Source organism: Curcuma longa, chromosome 11, assembly GCF_044706935.1.
Source record: "Curcuma longa cultivar G26 ecotype Majalengka, Jawa Barat chromosome 11, ITB_CL_G26_1.1, whole genome shotgun sequence".
In the NCBI taxonomy this organism is placed as follows: domain Eukaryota; kingdom Viridiplantae; phylum Streptophyta; class Magnoliopsida; order Zingiberales; family Zingiberaceae; genus Curcuma; species Curcuma longa.
In genome coordinates, this window is record NC_133871.1 from 23,433,792 (window position 1) to 23,440,380 (window position 6,589).

Here is a 6,589-nt window from a genome sequence, read left to right on the forward strand (position 1 = left end):
TTTCACAATGATACAAAAATTCATCACTCTATTTACATCTTTCCCATGATTGTCACAAAAAAATGCAAGAAAGACTTGCTTGCAGAAGCCATTACCGGAGCATGTGTGTAAGTTTGCAAAGATGAGAATGACAGTTTTCGGGAAAGATGTATCCAAAATTATGAAAGAACAGGGATTGATCCAACACAGGAAAAAAAATAAAAAGTCTTCACACCCGTCGCGAAGAAGGAAGCAATGATTCATACATCTGACCCATTCTTGAGGCCATTCTCTTTCTTGCATTTTTTTTTGTGCAAGTTGTTCATGAGAAAGATGTAAATAGAGTGATGAATTTTTGGATCATTGTGAAAGAATGCATCTTTCAACTATCCTAATACAAACGTTGCAGGTACCTTAGAATCTATGTTTTGGTTTATGATAAAGTTGTATTATTTTAACGTGAGACTTGATTGGTCTTTTTGGTTGGTCTTCTTTTGATATGATATGATGGCTCCCATTTTCCATTTCATTGGACCAGAAGAATAAGAACATTGTGTACCTCATAATTTGCTTTGAAAGATGATGAGACTTGTGACCTTTGTAGTCTTATCACAAATACATTGTTGCTCCAAAATGAGTTATCTTTTTATTATTATTATTTTAATATATTTTTTTAACATATTTTTCCTAGAATAGATTGTATACAAACAAACAAAAATATCCTCTTGACATCGTCGATATAATACTTTTGCAGATTGACATCTCGTAATTTATATATATCAAATATATTTGATTTTTTTAGAACAACTTTTACATGGACGACATCATTTTCAAATTAATTACTTTCTTAGAATTATATAAATAATTTACATGTGCATTTTAAATATTTAGGTGTCATCAAGTTAAATTCAGAAGTATGTATGTTCGCTGTTTGACTGTTTGATGATTCAACATCACTAATTGTTCAAGTACAACGAGAATCAAACTCTGATTATATGATTATTTTAGCTTGTCGCTTACCATTGTATGTGGGAATCATTGTCTTTACTCTATATGTTTCCTTCCTTCATAAAATTTATTTCTAACTTAATCACTTCACTCTTAATCGTTCATCCATCAAATTTAGAATAAGTATGCATCAAGAAATTTTTAATTTACCAAAATAAAAAAAATACTTACTATAAATAATGAAAAATAAGATAACTATTTTTGTTAAAAATAAAGGCGTATGCCTTTGTTTAATTATAATACATTAGCAGAGAAAACAAATAAGGAGGCGTTTGGTATATATTCGGTAATGGGAATGCTAATGGGTTTTCATTGAGGGATTAATGGCAATGAGAATAATTACTGGATTGATGGTGCTTGATATAGATACTGAAATGGATATAATTACCATTGATACTACTTGGTATGAATAAGAAAGTAATGGGAATCAGAAAAAATTTACAATTTTACCCTTACTAATTAAATACATGAAAAAATTTATTAAATAATTTTTTTATGGATATTATGAATTGGGAATATCTTTTGCAAGAAAGATGAGCACGTTGGAGTTGAGCACGTTGGAAAAAAATGATTTTTAGAGTGATGGCAATTGATCTGAAGGTATAAATTTTCAATTTTCTTGTCCAAAGAAATGTTTTCCGGAGGCCTTCTATCTCCTTTGATGTATTACTTGTGTTAATTTCTAATTAAGTACCATACATATTAAAGAGAAATATATTATAGCGAGAGTAAGAATTGTGAGAAATCAAGAACACAATGATAGCCCCCAAATCCTTCCAATTATCAGGAAAAAGGATGTATAAATTCAAATCAGACCCGACACAAAATCCCAATCGAAGGATCGCGATGACGTAAAAATCAGTGAAAAACGAATCAATCTTCAGAAAGAAGCACGATAACCTCACCTGGAAGAGAATCTTGACTCGCTCAAGGGGAGCGACGGCCGACTTGGCGACTCCGCCGGCCACGCCCCGGCGACGAGCTCCTTCACAACGAGCGGGATCGTCCCTGCCCTGACCTCTTCCTTCACCGCCGTCGACACTCCGCCTCCTCTCTCCTCCGCCATGGAGGAAGAGAGGGGATCCTACGATTTGGTCTCGAGATTACGAGAGGAGAAAGAAATGGAAGATGGGGGGAGCTTAGATGAATGGGGGAGAAGAAAAGGGAGGCAGCTAGAGGAAGGGAGGCTCGCGGGTGGGGATGAAGAAAGGAAGAATCGCGGCGGGAAGAAATCGCAGGGGAGAAATCGCGACTGGGCGCGGGGTACCGCTGTCCACGGGAAAAGTAATGGGAATGGGTTTAGCGATAACTGAGGGAGGGATAGGTTATGAAATCAAGAATGTCAAATCCTTATTTTGATTTCCATTTCCGTCTACCAAGCATTAAAAATGGAAATGAAATAGATTTCATTCCCATTCTCCTCTCCTAAATCCGCCTAAATCCGCCTACCAAACGCCTCCTAAGATTTTTATATATGAAAATGTATGTATGTATTGGATTAATGTTCTCCCTTGAACAATCTCCATCGATCTCTGAAACCAAAATTATATTGATTGATAAACAAGGATAGAGTGCGGTGGTTATTTACTGAACTGGTAGTGGCGCTACTGTGTCTGTGTTCACATACGCCCAATTGCCACGGCGCGTTCCGGCGTTGGTTCCGACGCCATTTCGGCCCTCAGTACTGCCGACGAGGAGCGCGCGGCAGAAGGGGGCAGGACCCGTGAGACCTCAGCCAACGGTCGACGCACTCGACGTGGAAGACGTGACCGCACGCCGGCAGCCGCCGCAGCACGTCGGCGACCTCGTACTCCGCCAAGCATATCGCGCACGTCTCGGTTTCCAGCCCCGCTGCCTCCGAGTACGCCACCTTTTGGCAGCTCGTCAGGGTCGCCTCATCGACGCCGCCTGCCGCATCCGCCGTCGCCTCGTGGTCGTCCCTTGCTCTGCGGCAGAACTGGAGGAATCCGACGATGACGAAGAGCAGAATCTAAGACCACGGCGCCGATCGCCAACCGGAGGCCGACGCTGAAACCCATCACCACAATTTCAATATAATACCAACAGAAAAAAAATCTCAGCACGTAATATTTTTGCTTAATTCTGCGAGAAAATATAAAAAAAACAAAAAACAGTAATTACATCTGGTGAAAAACTAACCATGATGCAGCAGATCTTATCCCACATTAATATAGCATTTAATGCGTCGTAATATCGGTTGTATTACCTTTTTCTCTTTATATTCTTTTCCTTAGCTGTCTTATAATTACTTTAATCAATGATTATTATTAAGTAGACAGATTATTAATTTCCATTTCCCATTTTTTTAATTTTATTTCATTGTCTTTGAGGAAGGCGAGAAACATAATCAACTGAATTTATAGTTATTTGAAATCTTAAGAAAAGACTTAATTTCTTATCTCATATATTTTGTGAAAAAAAATCAATTGAAAGGGAGAGTTTCTTTAAATAATAAGGAGTTGAAACAACTATTCAATTAAATGATATTGAACATATTTTCCATAGAAATAAATGGGGTATTTTTTTATAAAATTATGCTCAATTTATTTCATATGTGAATTCTAACAAGATCTCTTTGTTAGTTGGGAGAAGAATGAGAAATTCTCTCTATATTCCAATTCTCTCTATAAGATATAAGAATATAAGAAGATTTTGATTTATTTTATAATATATAAATTCAGAAATATACAAATTCGAATTGAAAAATTATATAGGCAATGTAATAAAATTATTATATTTATTTTGTAGAAAAAATGATAAAATAGATCTTTTGCTTTGATGCTTTAAACATTACTTTATTTTTTTATTTCTTAATAATGTTTTTGAAGAATTAAAACCATTGATTGATGTATAGTCTTTGTCCTTCCTCTAATTAAATCTTAAATATGATACGAAGCAAGAAGAAAAGAATAATACTTGGATATTATAATATTCTATGAATTTCTACGCATGAGATATCATCCAAATTCTTCTCTCTCTTTCTATACCAAACTACTAATGGAACTTACTCTATAATATAATTTAAAATTTAAATTTGTTTGAATAATTTCTCTAAGTTATAAGTTTAAGTTAATAGAAGAAGTTCTATTTGCTCAATCAATTATTCCCTTATAATCTTTTCTCTCTTTTTGTTTATCCACGACTTCCCATCAACCTAAACAAAAGAGTTCTAGTTTGCCATCCTTCTCTTGTATTTTCCTCGTTTGTATATTTATTTTAAAGAATAGGATACAAGTAATGAATTCCAAGCATCCTGCAAAATAAAAAAGAATATAAACAAAGCAACAAAAGAGATTGGAGATTTTTTGTTGATCCATGTTGTTGGATCGTTGTGAGCGAGAGAGAGGGGGGGGGGGGGTGAATCTCGATCGAATAAAAATTTCTTTTTATTTTAAAACTTGTTTTTATCAGATTTTAAAAAGGCAGCGGAAAAGTAAATAAGAACACAAGGCACAATTTTTTACTTGGTTCACAGTTCGATTCGAACTGCTACTCCAAGGCCCTAACTCCCGTGGAGTTAATCGATGGGCAAACTATATGATGGAACAATTCAAGTACAAATAGTTTACAAGATATTGCAACTATGAAATAAATGTACCGACACCGTAATGAGTAGAAGAATTAAGGCTTGTCGGTGTCGTGGCAGTAGAACTTCGTTGATGACTTCGCGTAGTAGTAGAATGATGTGTAGGTGCAATTCTCGTGGATGATCTGTGCTTGGACGCTGGGGCTTCTTTTATAATTTTTGCTCCAGGTCGACCTGAGTGGGCATTCAGGTCAACCCCACCAGTATGGTAAGCCAGCCTTTGCAAATCTGCGCCCGCTCCTTGCCAAATCAGCTCTAGGTCGACCTGAACACCACTCAGGTCGACCCCAGCTTGGCAATCCGTGGGTTCTCGCTCTTATCCGCAGCTCTGTTTCCATGTGTGCACCTAGGTCGACCCTAGCTCAGCTCCAAGTCGACCGGAGCATTCAGGTCGACCCCAGATCAGCTCAGGTCGACCCCAATCTGCAAAACAGAGTTAGCACAGAAAATAGTAATATATGCAGTGATGGCAGTAGTAATACTGCTTGGTCTCAAAGTCTAAGTCCCAACCAGACTTAGAGTTGGACCAATGCCTAGGGTTGTCCCAACCAGGGACGCGGCCTTACCACTTCACTCATGGATTGACCAATCCAGACGGGCTTACCTACTTGCTGGACTCACCTTGCTTGGCGTCAGATCTCGACCCATCAGGACTTCCACCCGCTGTCCGATCCCCCTGGATCCAACGGGATTTCAACCAGACTCCTCGCTTGGATTTGTCGCCTGATGTCCGGTGTCAACGATCCACCAAGTCTTCCAACTGCCTAGTAGAAACTAGGACTTTCCTGTTTAGTCTGCACAGTAAACAACAATATCAAATCCAACCTAACTTTAAATGCTTGTTCATACATCAAAACACTGGGGTGATGCATTCTGCATATATATATATATATATATATATATATATATATATATATATATATATATATATATATATATATATATATATATATATATACAAAATTTGGCACATTTTACCAACTTGATGTTAAGAAATCCTCGCACCTAAAAATTTATTTTGTATAATTGAATCTTTTCAAACTATTTCTTTTTAAAAACTTGTGCCAAAATAACAAATGCAAAGAAGAATAAAAGACCTTGGGGACTCATAATGGGTCTTGAAGCACTACTTCTGCATCTCCCTGACCAAAGCCTCCCACATTGGGATTGTTTGTTAATGGTTGATCAAGCTTGATGGATTCATCCTTGGAAACAAGAAGTTCTGGTTCTTGAGGTATAATATCAACTACTCGATGTGCATCCGATGGATCAACAATGGTTATTTCATATCTATCCTTTTCTTTATGTACTATTCTATTTATTAATGTAGCATTATAGACTGTATTGTTACTTTTGTTACCATCAAGATAAATCTGATTCCTTTGTCTGTTCCCACCTATATATATGAGATATTTTAAGATATTCTATCTTATCTTTGCACCATCGTTCGTCTAACTGCTCGCACTTCATGATATCGAAGTTCACCCTCATCGTAAAGCTTTTCGACGACAAAACTTAATTAAGATGATAGAAAGGCATATAATCATAATCTTCTCCTTTTCTACTCCTCTAAAAATAAAGACTTGTTCAAAGACCATGTATTATCTATTTTAGAACTTTCTATATATTTCAATTTTCATGTGCAATATTGATAGAATTTTATTTTTCTTACTCATCCTTTACATTATCTTTTTTAAAAAGTAAAAATATTTTTATAATTTTATATATTTAATATTTATTTCTCTTTTTTCTTTCCAAATAAAATAACACACTTAAGTCAATCAATCTTCTATCCATTTCAAATAAAAATAAATAAATATTTACTTCTTTTTGTTTTTTTTCTTGCTTCCTCTCCTCTTCCATCAATCAATGAACCTTCTCTTAGACAACGTTTGATTTAAGAAATACAGATACAGAAATACAGATATACAGTAGAGACAGAGACGCATTTACAATGGTCTCTGTATCGTGTTTGGTAATATAGAGACAGAATTC